Source organism: Strix aluco, chromosome 34 (genome assembly GCF_031877795.1).
Source record: "Strix aluco isolate bStrAlu1 chromosome 34, bStrAlu1.hap1, whole genome shotgun sequence".
In the NCBI taxonomy this organism is placed as follows: domain Eukaryota; kingdom Metazoa; phylum Chordata; class Aves; order Strigiformes; family Strigidae; genus Strix; species Strix aluco.
This window is the reverse complement of record NC_133964.1, coordinates 1015710-1029577: the sequence shown is the minus strand read 5'-3', so window position 1 is coordinate 1029577 and position 13868 is coordinate 1015710. Positions and strand designations below refer to the sequence as shown.

Genomic DNA, 13868 nt, shown 5'->3' with positions numbered 1-13868 from the left:
AGCTGCAGAGAGCCATGAGGTCACCCCTAAACATCCTTTTCTCCAAACTAGACAAACACCAAGTCCTCAGCTGCTCCTCACAGGACATTCCTTACAGACCTTTCAGCGGTTTTGTTGCCCCCCTCTGGATTCATTCAAGGACTTTAACACCCTTCTGAAATTGTGGGGCCCAGAACTGCAGTTTTCTCCTTCCATTACTCTTTGTTCATTCAGACACCTCTCACCTGTGCTGCTGCTTTGAGCTTCAGGGACTCAAACCTTGCCTGTCTCTCAATAGTCTAATTGTCTCTTTAGCCAAATCTTTCATTATGTTTATATCTACCTTTTTGTATCTATGTAGCTTAAACGTTTCTCATAAGATTATCCCTTGTCGAAAGGCGACCTCATTGGAGATATCGTGTACTTAGTATATGGTTGAGGAGTGTGCTTTATTGTTTATAAAACTTGATCATGTTTCATTGTCTTTTGCTTGCAAATAGGAAAAATTCTTCTGTGCCTGTGTGCAACCAGTTCTCTAAGGAAAACAGGTGGGAGATGGTGCAATGGAGCTGTAACCTCCCGCTGCAGACTGCAGTGGAGAAGTCGGATGTAAGGAAAAGGGATGTAAATCCCAGCTGGCCAATGACAGAAATGGTGAGGCTGGGGAGGTGAGGAGCAAGGTTGTCCAGACAGTGCCAGACCTCAAGGGGCTGCTTCTGCTACCTGTGCAGAGCTCCTGAGGAGACCCTCTGGGTCAATATCAATTGCAGAAGGCTTCTATCACCTCTTCTCTAATCTGAAATGTAAATAAAAATAACCGTTAAAATAAAAAATAATTTTTACTAGATCCTCTTTGAAATCTTCCTGCTTAACTACACTGTGAAATGACTCCAATGAGCTGTACAAGTCCTGAAGACTTGAAGAAAACTAAAGGAAGAGAAATAGCTCGTTAGGGTTTTCTTTATTTTAATGAGCCCCATGGTGTATTTGGCCCTGAGTCCATGAACCTCAGATACTGAGAGGAGACTGAGCAAAGTACTCAAGAAGTCAAAGTCAGCAGCAAAGCTCAAAGTACCTTGAAGCACTGATTGGCCCCACTGAGGGCCACTGCTGACAAAGCCTCTCCAGGGACTCGTTAGAGCAGATAATTGGAGGCTGTGATTGCAGGTAGGCAAAGGCACCCTGCAGGTGGCTGTAATGCTGAGAAACCCCTTGGTTTGTTTTATGAAGCAGAAAGGCCAAGCCCTGACCCTCAGGCCCTGGGAAGGAGATGCTGCCCCTCATGTGTGGCTCGGGGCTCTTCCTGGGGGCAGTGGGGTGTGAGGGTGAGCAATGCCAAGTGTAGGAAAACTGCACAACACCTCTCGGCTTCCCCAAGCAATGGCGAAGAGTAAATGACGTGCAGAGCCTCAAAATAATTTTTTCTTGTTAGGCCTCAGTGGCAGAGGCAACTGCCATAGCCATGGGGAGAAAGAACTTGGTCCTTGCCAGAGCCCTTGGCCATCTCGACTGCAGGCTGTCCTACACTGTCCCATGCCTGCACCTCTTTCCCTCCAGCTGCAGACACCCATCTTGCTTTCCCACCTAGCTCCTACCTCAGCATTTCCACACCTTCACTGATGTCTCTCCACCCTCACCGGCTGTTCCTTGAAAGACAAAGCCATGGGCTGATCCTGACTCCCTCGGGGTGATCTCTTGCACCACAATGCTACCATTTGAGTGAGATAGCTTCTTCTTCAGATGCAGTCTGAACCTTCCAAGATGCACTTTGTTGAGATTTCCTTCTCTTCCAACAAGCAAGTTGTTGCGGGTGGATATTGGACCTGTACAATGAGAGTTATAACAAGCAAAGTCGTTTATTTTTCCAATAGTACATACATATGCTCTTGCCAAAACTCTTCATAATTAGCAAATCAGGAATTAGACAGTTATCAACCTTTTCTCCTATCAGCATAAGACCCTCTAACACGCGCTATGCAGACCAATCAACTTCTTGTTCATGTGCTGTTCACGCGGCGGTAACTTCTCACAGTTCAGCACTTTCCCACAGCTCAGTGTTGCAGCTGTCCGTTGTTTTTCCCTGCCACCTTGGCACAGCTCAGCAGTTTCTGATCTTTCTCCCAAGGCCTGTTTCTCATCACAGCCTAGCTGTTGATTCAGAGGCTGTGCAGGCCTGACAGGCCGATGCCTCCCACACCAAGAAATGCTCCATCATCTCTGAAACCCCCCTTCAAGCAGTTTCAGGTTATTTGTACAGTGCCCTGAGGCTCCACCTCACCAGGCTAAAGCAGCCCAGGTTTCTCAGACTCTCCACAGAGTCCCCAAACCCCGTCCTGGCAGATCTGCTCTGGAGCCTCTCCAGTTCCTCCTCATTCCTTCAGAACAGGGAGCCCCACACCCAGACACACTAGTCATGATGTGGCCACCACAGTGCTGATGATCACTCCCTTGTCTGAGTTGGCCACATGCCCCCTAACGCAGCCCCACAGGCAGCTGGCCTTACTCACGGTGACATGCACCTCTGCCTTGTATGGCATCCCTAGTGATGCCCAGGCCCTTCTCCTCGGGGTCACTCCTCTGCCAGTCAGGTCCCCGCATGCCCCCATCTATGGGGTTATTCTGTCCCCAAATGCAGGACTGGCCACTTGGCCTTGTAAAGCTTCATGAGGTTTCTACTGACTGAACCCCAGAGATTTTCAGGGTCCCCCAGCAATGAAGGTGGCTCCAGGGCCAGCTGTTAATGTGCACGTAGAGGAGAGCATTCCCCCATGTTGAGTCAGCGATCACTTTCCACCTTCCTTTCAACCAAGGTTTTCTAACAGAGGTCCATGATCTTCCAAGTCTGCACTGATTACCAGGGCCGAAAATTGTGTCCCTTCCTCCAGCTCTTTAGAGGAGACTTCATCCTCCTGCTATCCTTCATCAGGAGGTTCGTTGATCCTGACCCAGAAGACTGTGCCCTGAAGAGTCAGTGATCCTCATAACCAGTAACCCTGAGTAGACCCAGGCCTGGGCTGTGCCGGGCTGTGCTCCATGTACAGCCTGGGCTTCAGGCCCTGTTGGGCTGAGTGTATCCCCTGGTCATAAGTTAAACTTGATTGTAAAAGAGAAGAATGCAGGAAGCTCCCACCTGCCACTGGCGATCAGGCCATCTGCATGTCCTGACCTTTATACAAGTGCAGCAACAAGTGCCCATGTGAACATCCTCTTTTTGGGGCAGGAGAAGTAAGAAAACACTTGTAAGAGTAACACTGTAACTTGTAACACTGAAAGAGCTCCCAGGAGCAAAAGGAAATGATTCAACAGGTGGGATCTGCACGGCTCACTGCACCAGGATCAAAAACATGTCCTTGTGCAAAACAACATCCAAGTCTGCTTCTGGCCTGTCAGGGATTCTGGTAGATGTGACCTCACAGCTGCCTTCACAGCCATGCACCTTCTGCTGGCCCACAAGATCCTGAGGCACAGCTGACCTCATCACAACATTCCACACTAACTCCTCTTCATGGCCCATGAGGTGATCAGATACAGGTCACCTCAGGTTCCTCTTCCAAAGCTTCATGTCTGCTCTAGAATCCTGCAGTCCCTGTGCTGCCCCCAAGGGCCAAACAGACTAAGTCAGGATTAGGAAAGGGGTTCAGCGTGAAGGGGTTAGAGTGTGGGAACAAGGGCTTCAGAGGGTTAAGTGGTAAAACCCAGGCTTTTACTGGGGCACGCTGGGATGCACTGGAGTGTCATGGCCATGGGAAGGGAGGGTCGGAGACCAGCAGAACTCGTGGTGTCTGCCTTTTTCAATCCCCCTTCTGAGAGACCATGAGACCTCACTGGTCTCTGGGATGTCCCCAGTACCAGCAAGGGATGGGAGGACCAGTGTGCCCTCCAGTTCCCCAGACTGGATGCCCTCCAAGTGCACCCTACTACTTACCACCACGCCATAACCTGCACTTGCTTCGAAGAATGCCTAGGGAAGAAGAGCAAAGGGGTGGTCTGGACTGGATCTTGGTGGAGCTGGGTGTGAGACACAGATTTCCCCAGTCCCTGCAGGCCCATGGCTTCCCCCTGGCCTAAGCAGGAAAATCTCTTCTGCTCTGCCTGGCCCCATTCCTCCAAGTATCACCTACAATACCTGTCCATGCAAGGACCAGGGGTGGGGATGGAGACAAGGAGAGAGTGAGGAATTCATGTCCTTCAGAGAGGATGGGGTTGAGGTGGGGGGAGACCCAAAGACAGGGCACTGGGGTGAATTAGTGGACACCAGGGTACTGGGCTGGGGATATTGCAGGGACAGGACTGTGTTGAAAGCGAGTGACGATTAAAGGAATTCAAGTGGAGGGGACACGGTGACCTCAAGCACAGTGGTTGGTGGGGTGAGAAGGAAGAGGACTGCAGAGGACAAAAATGACAAGATTGGGAGAGTGTTTGGGAGTGGGGGTTCAAGGAAGGGGATCTGGGGACACTACTGCAGTGGACAGGATGAAAAGCAAAAGACTGAGGGGGAAGACAGAAAGAAAGGCATCGGGAGGGATCAAAGGGAGGGGATTTGGGGACACCAGACGGGACTTGAAGGAGATCCCAGGGATGAGATGCCTGAAGGGACCAAAACAAAGAGATAAGGATGCATAAAAGGGGTGGAGGTGGGGGAATCAGGACAAGAAATCTGTGGGGATCCTCTCAGGGAGGAGACGGGTCCAACATTTCCAACAGGAACTCAGGCTCTGGGCACAAGAACATGAATTGTGGGGGAAGTTGGGAGAAGAGATGGAATTGTGGAGGGGAGAAAGCTGCATTGTTGGGGGCTGGAGGTGCAGGGGAGCCTGCAGGAGCCCCTGGCTTGGGAAAGGGAGAGGCCAAGGCAAGGGGTTTCGTGTTCATCACTACAACTTTGTTCTGCAGGAGAGCTGATGTCCTGCAGCCAAGACCCATCCCCAGCCTTAAGCCCCTTCCCATGGCATTGGGGACTCCCCTGAGCATCTTCCGGGGTACACAGCAGGATGGGGAAGAGCAGGGCCATGGTGAGCACTGTGACCTTCATCTTCTGTGGTGAGTGCTGGTTGAAGCTGGAGAAGGTAAGGTCAAGATTTATCCCTCCCAGGACTCCTTGCATACATCCAGCACCCACCTCAAGAGCACCCAGGGCAAAGCCAGGCTTAGCAGAAACACCATCCCTGGCCACAAGCCCAGCCCTGGCACAGAGTCACCCCCACATCCAGCATGGATTCAGCCACTTTCCCTGGCATCAGTCCAGCTTCCTGCATGGGGCAACTGTACATGGAACAGCCGAGGCACCTCGGGGTGGTGATGAGGGGTGGACAGAACACCCCTGACAGCTGGACATGTTGTGGGGAACTGTGCCAAAGGTTTACAGAAGCCCAGCTAGATGACATCCATAGCTCTTCCCTTGCCCACTGATGTTGTCACTCCATCTTAGAAGGCCACAAGGTAGGTCAGGCAAGGTGAAGCCATGCTGTCTCAAATCACTTCCCTGTCCTCCAAGTGCCTCAGCACAGCTTCTAGGAGGATCTGTTCCATGATCTTCCCAGGCACAGAGGTGAGGCTGACAGGTCGCTCGTTCCCAGGGTCCTCCTTTCTACTCTTTTCAAAAAAGGGTGCAATGGTTCCCTTTTTTCAGGCACCGGGGATTTCCCCTGACTGCCAGGACTTCAAATATCCTGGAGAGTGGCTTGGTAACTGTATCAGCCAATTCCCTCAGACTCTGGGATGCATCTTGTCAGGTCCTACAGACAATGTATGTTCAGTTCCCCGGGTGGTCACAAACCTGATCTTCTCTTACAGTGGGAGGGACTTTGCTCCCCCAGTCCCTGCCTTGTGGTCCATCCACTTGAGAGGTGTGGGAAGAGAGGTTGCAAGAGAAGACTGAGGCAAAAATTTTGTTGAGTACCTCAGCCTTCTCCCTGTCCGTTATTCCTAGTTTTCCACTCTTATTCACTGAGTTGATACAAGTTTTTTGATCTTCCTTTTCAGGCTGATGTACCTGTAGAACCCCTTCTTCTTATCCCTTGCCAAGTTCAGCTCCAGCTGCACCTTGGCCTTCCTGACCCCATCTCTACACAACCCAGCAGCGTCCCTCTACTGGTCCCAGGGTACCTGTCCCTGCTGCCACTGCCTGTGCATTTCCTTCTTGCCCTTTACTTTGACCAGCAGTTATTGACTCAGACATGCCGGTCTCTTGCCTTCCTTTCCTGATTTCTTACACCTGGGGATCGATAGAGGTTATTCTTCCCTCCAATGCAGGAATGGCCACTTCTCCTTCTAAAACTTAAACATTCTGCTGGCAAAATCCCAGACTTTCTCAAAGGCTCCTGGATTGAAGCTCCATTTTGTGAGGTGTTCATTCTTGTGTGCAGGTGGCTCACCCTGATTGTGGTGAGCCATCAACACAAGATCACAGGATAAGAAACTGCAGGACACCACAGTTAATAAAAGGAGTTGCTGGTTTTGTACTGACCAAGGCAGGAATCTATACGCCAACCCTCTTAGAGACAGTCTAGGAGGGCAGGAAGCAAGCAAAGCCAGAGGCAGTGGGGAAAGAGCAGAGTTGGGCTGTTTGTAGAGGAATGTGTGAGGATGATCAAAGAGAAGAACTTGGGAGGGAAAAGGAAGAAAAAGAAAAGCAAAGGTTAAGCTCAGACATGATGAAGACTGCATCAGAGGTTCCCTGCCAAGCGGTCAATGACTTCAGTGGGACAAAATTTAAGAGTTGATTGCTACAAACATATGTCTACTCCCTTCCATGGTCATGGGGAACACGAGTGCTCTCCCTATTACCATCAAAGGAATAGCTGTGGTGGAAGGAAATGCACCATCACCCATCCTGGAAGGGACCTCGGGGGCTCTGTAGGCCAAGCACACCCACTGTCAGTGGAGAAAGGAGAAACGAGGTTTGGGCTATTTGTATGCTGGGCTGTGGCAGTGGAAAATATCGGCCTCTATAGACACGTGTCCAGTAGTCATCTCTCCAGGAGCTGATCTTAGACTCTGCACCTGTCCAGGAGCTGGTCCTGGGATCCCCTCATCCCTCCAGTACCCCCTAACACAGACAAACACACACAGACAAGCATGCAGACACATGCATGGAAACACAAAAATTTATTTCTCCAGCAGAGAGTAATGGAACATCTGAGGCTGGAAGGCAGCCAGATTTGAAATTCTCTGTGCCGCCTCTTCATGCTTATTTTTGTCAGGAGCTCCTTTCTCATCCATATGCGTCTTCTCCAGTGCTGCCTCAATTCCTGCATATCTGGTGGTGCTGTTCTGGAGCTTGAAGAGGAGATCCTTGGCCATCAAACACCTCTTGCCTCTTCTCTTCAGTGTCATCTTCCATGGGATTCTGCCAAGCAGGTTCCTCAGCAGGCCAAAGCCTGCTCACTGAAGTCCTGCTCTTTGCCTTCTTCTGTTCTCTCAGGAGCCTCAACTCTACTTTCTCACCCCTGAATGTTACATCCCTGACCAGCTCTTCCTTGTTTCTAAGTATGATTTCCTGCAGGACACCTCCCCTCACTGGCTCCTCAGTCACCCTTGTCAGGATGATGCTGTCAATTAACTCCCAAACCCTCCTGGATGGCTTTCACTGTGCTGTGTTGCCCCTTCAGCAAATATTGGGAGAGTTTAGGAGTGCCATGAGGTGCAGGGCTTCTTCCAGTTAAATGCAGAAGGCTTCATCTACTTCCTCTTCCTCATCTGGGGGTCCATAGCAGACATCCACCCACCACAGTGTTGCCCATGACCCTTCAGCTCAGGTGACTCATCCTCCATCCCCAGGCAGAGCTCCACACATTCCTGCTGCTCTCTCCCATAAAGGGAATCTTCCCCTCAGGGTCCAGCCCCATGGCCTTATCAGTACCAGACCCCCAGGACCCCACAGTTTCTCCAGCAGAGGGGATTTGTAGTGCCCTGCAACTCCTCATGCTGTTCTCTTGTGAGAGACACCCCAGTCAAGATAAGCCAGCTGCACACAAATATTAAAAGCTGAACACACTTTTCTATAGTCCATCGGAACTTCGGCAAAATCTGGGATTTCTCAAACTTGAAGTTTTACAAGGAAAAGTGGCTAATCCTACATCATTTGGAGCAGGGGACGAACAGCCTCATACATCAGGACAGGATGGGACATGACCGACTGAGCATCAACTCTGATGAGAAGGGCCTGGGCACTACGAGGGATGCCCTACGAGCCAGGAGAGGATGGACACAATGAACAAGGGCAGCTGCCTACAGGGCTGCATTCGGAGGAGCGTGGGCTACCCAGACACCCTGAGTTACCATCCCCCTCCACTCAGCACTGCTGTGTCCCCACTCACATGGGTGAGTTCTGGGGTGTGGCTTCCCATTTTGGAGAAGTAGAGAGGACCTGGAGAGTGTTGAGTGAAGCTCTGCCAAGGTGGGGTTCAAGACCTAGTGCCCATGAGCTGTGTGGGGTGGCTGAGGGACCTGGAGTTCTTTGGCCCAGTGGTGTGGAGGCTCCAGGCACTATAGGAGTAGCCTGAGAGTGACTGAGGGGGGATTTCAGAGATGGTGGAACACTTTTTTTTTTTTAGTAAGACACAGGATGACAGGGAAATAATGGTATAAAGTGCATCTGGGGAGGCCCAGACTGGACACAGAGAAATGTCACTCGAAGGGCAGTGCTGTGGTGTAACAAGTCACCCAGAGGGAGACTGGAGCAGCCCCAGGCTTTGTGTTTCAAGGATCAGCCAGGGAGGATGGAGAGATCTCAGTAAAGGAAGGGAGATGCACAGGTGAGAGCAAGGTGTGGTAGGCGGGTGGAGGTCTCCAGCCTGCAGAGAAAGAGGTGCAGGTGTGGGACACGGTGGGACAGCCTGTGGTGGAGATGATAGAGGGATGAGGAAAGTCTGAAAATCCCCCAGCAGAGATGAGCTCTTTCTGCCCTTGGCTCTGGCTGTTGTCTCTGCCACTGATGCTGATGAGGAAGCACCTTCCCCTTCCAGCACTGGGTCTCATGGCCTCCCCTTCCCCACCCGAGAGCCTGGCAGGTGTTGTACCGTAGTCCTGCCGTTGACATTGCCCATCCCCACATCACACTGCCCAGGAAGAGCCCTGAGCAATGTGTGAGGGACACATTACCCTAGGAAGGGAGATCCAAGGGCTGGGTATCAGACCTTGGCATTAGGTGTAATGTAACTCATCCAGGTTTATTCAGAATTTGTTCCAGCTTGACATGCCCTTTGTTCCCCTGTCACCTCTGCCTGGAGTTTTCTGCTCTAACCAGCCTGGGGAGGCTTTGTCAGTAACAGTCCTCACTGGGACCCATTAACACTACAAGAAACTTTGAGTTTGCATCAGAGTTTGACTTCTTGATGGACACCTTCATCTTCTTATCACTGTTTGAGGTTCATGGACTTGTCACCAAACCCACCTGAGGGGTCATTAAAATGCCTTGGGCTGGTCCTCTGCTGCAGAGCTGGGCCGGGCTCCTGGGACTGAGGGAGCTGAGGGCAAGTGGTCAGCGTTGCAGAGAGACAGCTCTGCCCAGGAGCAGCTCCTCTGCAAAGCGCAGCAGGGCTGAGGGCACTGCCTGCAGGCACCGAGGGCAGAGGAGCCGGGCACAGAGAGGGGAAAGGCAGACGGCAGTGGCAGGATGCTGAGAGCTCACTGGAGGAGAAATCTTCGCAGCCCTTGACACAGTAAGTCTCTGGGTGCAGGGCAATGCAGCTGCAGGTGGTGGAGGGATGTGGTGAAGCCGGCACAGCCACCAGGAATGTCCCTGGTGTCTGGAGGAGGAGGCCGTGCTCCAGAGCAGGGCTTCCCTGCTGCACTGTCAGAGGGACAGGCCATGGCGGCTGCCTTCTCCCGGGGACGGCTGCCGCGAGTGCAGCCAGGGGTGCCCAGGGCTGTCCTTGAGAGCAGGGTCCCTGCAGCCCAGGGGCTGTGTGCTGGGGCAGGGACTCTGCCGCCTGCCAGGGTCAGCACTCAGCCTGCCCGGGGAGCTGCCCACGGCGCTGTGGGGAGAAGCTGTGGAGGGAAGGAGAGACCCCCGGCAGGGCAGGGTCCTTCTGCTGTGGAGAGGGTGCTGCGTGAGTCAGAGCTGCTCACAGCTCCAGATCACCCCCAGGATTTTGGCAGAGGCAGCATTTCAAGAAGCACATGAAGGCAGGGGCTACCTGGAAGGAAAGGTGCTTTCTGAAGTCTGTTCTTTCAGTGTCATGCTGTGGTTGTGGGGTATCGTAATGCAGCTGTGAGGTTTGGACAACACAAGGACACTCCTACAGCGTTACCCTGACAGAGCAGTAGGTATTTCAGGAACTTGATAAAGTTCCTTCAAGCATTGATTTGCCTACAGAAAGCTCAGTCATCTCATCTGATTTTCCTGACCTGCTCCTTAGACCTGTAGAAACAGAGATGCCCCTGGGCAGGGCCCTGCTGCCAGGAGGGGTCTGCAGGGCAGAGCTGAGCACACAGCGGGTGGGATGGAGGCTGTGAGCACTGACAGAGGAGATAAGTGGAAAGAGAAATGGTTCCAGGCTGGGACAGCTCCAATCAACAAAGACATTGGCAGGGAAGGAAACAGGCTGACTGCACTATCTGGACAAGGTGGTATTTGGGTACCTCCCTATTACTCTTCAGTGAAAGTGCTTTTTACCTAACAAGCCCCCGTGTTGTCCTCCCCCACCCAGCAGACCGTCTGCCCTCCAGGCCCAGGGATCCAGAGCAGGAGCTGCCTCCTGTGCAGGCAGAGCTGCAGCAGAGGAGACTCTCCCCAGTGCCCATCTGTCCCTCCCTGGCCTGGCCTCCCTTGGCAGAAGCATTGGGCATTGCTCCTTGGTTCTCCACCTGCCCCTGCTGCTGCTGCTCCTGTTTTCAGGCTCTCTGGGGATGGGGCTTTCAGCTGCAGCTCAGCAACTGGCCCTGCAGGTCCTGCCATGCAGATGTGTCCATGGCAGCAAGGTGCCCAAGCCCCCTTCGAGTCTCTGGGTCTCTGGGCAATGCTGCCCATGAGTGGGGATAAAGCTGGGTCATTTCGCAAGACACCCCATCTTCAAGGAATCAAAAATCTCCGAGATGTTTATTGGGGAGGGGAGTTTTCAACTGGATTCCTCTGCTCTCAGCAGCAGCATCCAATTTCCTGTCAAGGGAACAGCTGGGTGTGAGCCTCCTGCAGATTCCAGAGGTGCAAGCCCAGGGCAGCTGAGAGCAAGTCTGATGGACAGCCTGGCTCTCCTCACTCTGCACTAAGGCTCTGCCCGTTTGCACGCCCGCACTCTCCATGGAGCACTTGTAGCGCAGCAGCAATGTCCAGGCTGTCTGCCTTCAGAACGCACTCCTCAGGTAGGACAGGGCAACAGGAGCCAAAGCCACAAGAGCAAAGCCCCACAGCTCTGCTCTGCAGCCGGGGGCCCTGGGAGGGACAAGGCTGAAATCTCTTGGATGTCAGGAGTGGAGTTAAGCAGCGATGACTGCGGGTTCCTCTCTGCCTGTTGGGGCACAGCAGGACTGACTCCTGCAGAGCCCACAGCAGAATCCCTTGCTCCCCACTGCCCCCTCAGCCAGCAAACACCAGAGCTCCAGCCCAGGAGCTGCATGAAGGTCTTTCTGGAAGGACAGAAGCTGGGAGGGGTGGGGGTACTGTGAGAAGTGGAGCATATTTTGTCCAAATAAGTCAACCTTAACCATTCACTAACTATTCCTCCTTGGGCAGTCCCTAATTTACAGAGGCAGCAGATGTCCAACGGCAGCTCCATCACTGAGTTCCTCCTCCTGGCATTCGCAGACACATGGGAGCTGCAGCTCTTGCACTTCTGGCTCTTCCTGGGCATCTACCTGCCTGCCCTCCTGGGCAACGGCCTCATCATCACCGCCATCGCCTGTGACCACCACCTGCACACCCCCATGTACTTCTTCCTCCTCAACCTCTCCCTCCTCGACCTGGGCTCCATCTCCACTACTCTCCCCAAAGCCATGGACAATTGCCTCTGGGACAACAGGCACATCTCCTACTTGGGATGTGCTTGCCAAGTACTTTTCTTTCTCTTTTTTATCTCAGCAGAATTTTCTCTCCTCACCATCATGTCCTATGACCGCTACGTTGCCATCTGCAAACCCCTGCACTACGGGACCCTCCTGGGCAGCAGAGCTTGTGTCCACATGGCAGCAGCTGCCTGGGGCACTGGGCTTCTCTATGCTGTGCTGCACACGGCCAACACATTTTCAATTCCACTCTGCCAAGGCAACACCCTGGACCAGTTCTTCTGTGAAATCCCCCAGATCCTCAAGCTCTCCTGCTCACACTTCTACCTCAGGTAATTTGGGCTTATCGTGGTTAGTGCCTGTTTAAGTTTTGGATGTTTTGTTTTCATTGTGGTGTCCTATGTGCAGATCTTCAGGGCTGTGCTGAGGATCCCCTCTGAGCAGGGATGGCACAAAGCCTTTTCCACGTGCCTCCCTCACCTGGCCGTGGTCTCCCTCTTTGTCAGCACAGCCATATTTGTCCACCTGAATCCCCCCTCCATCTCTTCCCCATCCCTGGACCTGGTGGTGTCATTTCTGTTCTCAGTGGTTCCTCCAGCTGTGAACCCCCTCATCTACAGCATGAGGAACCAGGAGTTTAAAGAAACATTGAAGCTGATTCAATCAGCTGTTTCTCAGCACCATTAACCCGCCCATGTCTCTTCAGAGGTGATTTCACATTCATCACAGGAACCTCCTGTGCTTTGGGCATTTTCTCTGTGATAACCATGTTTGTCCATGTCTGCACCCACTCCACTTCCCCAGAGGCATGAATTAGCCTGTCTGACCCAGAGGTCTCTTCTCATGTGTCTGGCACGATGGTACAGCTGGCCTCCCATGTGGCACCTCTGTAATAAAAGGGGATTTCCTCAATGTCTGGAGTTTGGGCTCTTCTTCCAAAGCTGAGGTCAGGCTGAAGAAATTGCCCCCACAAGTCCGAGCTGCTGTGCTTGGGTTCTCCATGGGAGAAGGGCATGGGGTGATGTGTTACGGAATGGGCCTGGGCTGAGCCTTCCCCCATGGGTGCTTCGCAGATGGTGAATGATCACAGGGATCTGCCTGGGACTGTCACCCCATGGCTTTTAGGCACCAAAGCCCACTCACTCTGCAGAGCAGCACCACCAGCTCAGGGCCCTGTGCAGAGCATGGGGACTGGATTGGAGTGGCAGGTCAGGTCAGCATGGAAACATTTCAGTGGTGAAAGGCTCTCTGGGGGCATGGACATCTCCGGAGAAGAGCAAAAAAAAAAAAAAAAAAAAACCCTCAGTGTTTCCATGGGGAAATAAATGACCAAGAGAAACCTATTTCTGAATACACTATCTTGGGGCAAGTTTCTCTATTGCCGGGCAATTGGTGAAGCCTGAGGAGCCTCTGGGACAGGAGTCTTTTCCAGGGAGAGGAGCTGGCACAGAGGGGCTTGCTGGGAGTGGACAATAAGGATGTTTTGGAGACAGGAGCAGGAGACACAGGGAGGCACTGGCCTCTGTCTCCTCATGCCATGGCTGGCCCTCAGCCCTGGGGCTGATGGGGAGGCTGAGACACCTCTCATTTCTTCCTTTACTCCCCACACTCGGATGGACCTCAGAAAACTTCCATGAGCCTGGAGGAAGCACAAACCTCCTGGGCTGAGGTCTCTTTGCTGTAGGGGAAGCAGAAGGGTTTGTGGGACACATGGGAGTTCACGGAGAGAGAGGTGTGTGTGTGTGTAACAGGCAGGAAAAAAATGGGAAGTAGCAGCGGGTGGGAGTGCATCACACTGAGGTGAAATATGTTGAGTTTTGATTTTGATGCAGCAGAAGAAGGAGGGGAATGTGCAGTTCAGTGCTGGGACAGAGGATTCATGTGAGGCTAGGGGATGGGACATCTTGTTGGTGGAGGAGTATTAGCAGGGATTTAGAAGAAGCTGC

The 13868-nt window shown here is 52.6% G+C and overlaps 1 pseudogene; it reads left to right on the top strand.

The window, feature by feature from the left end:
• The first annotated feature begins 8190 nt into the window (after nt 1–8190).
• LOC141917166 (olfactory receptor 14A16-like) lies at nt 8191–12609 on the top strand (annotated as a pseudogene).
• Nucleotides 12610–13868: the final 1259 nt, after the last annotated feature.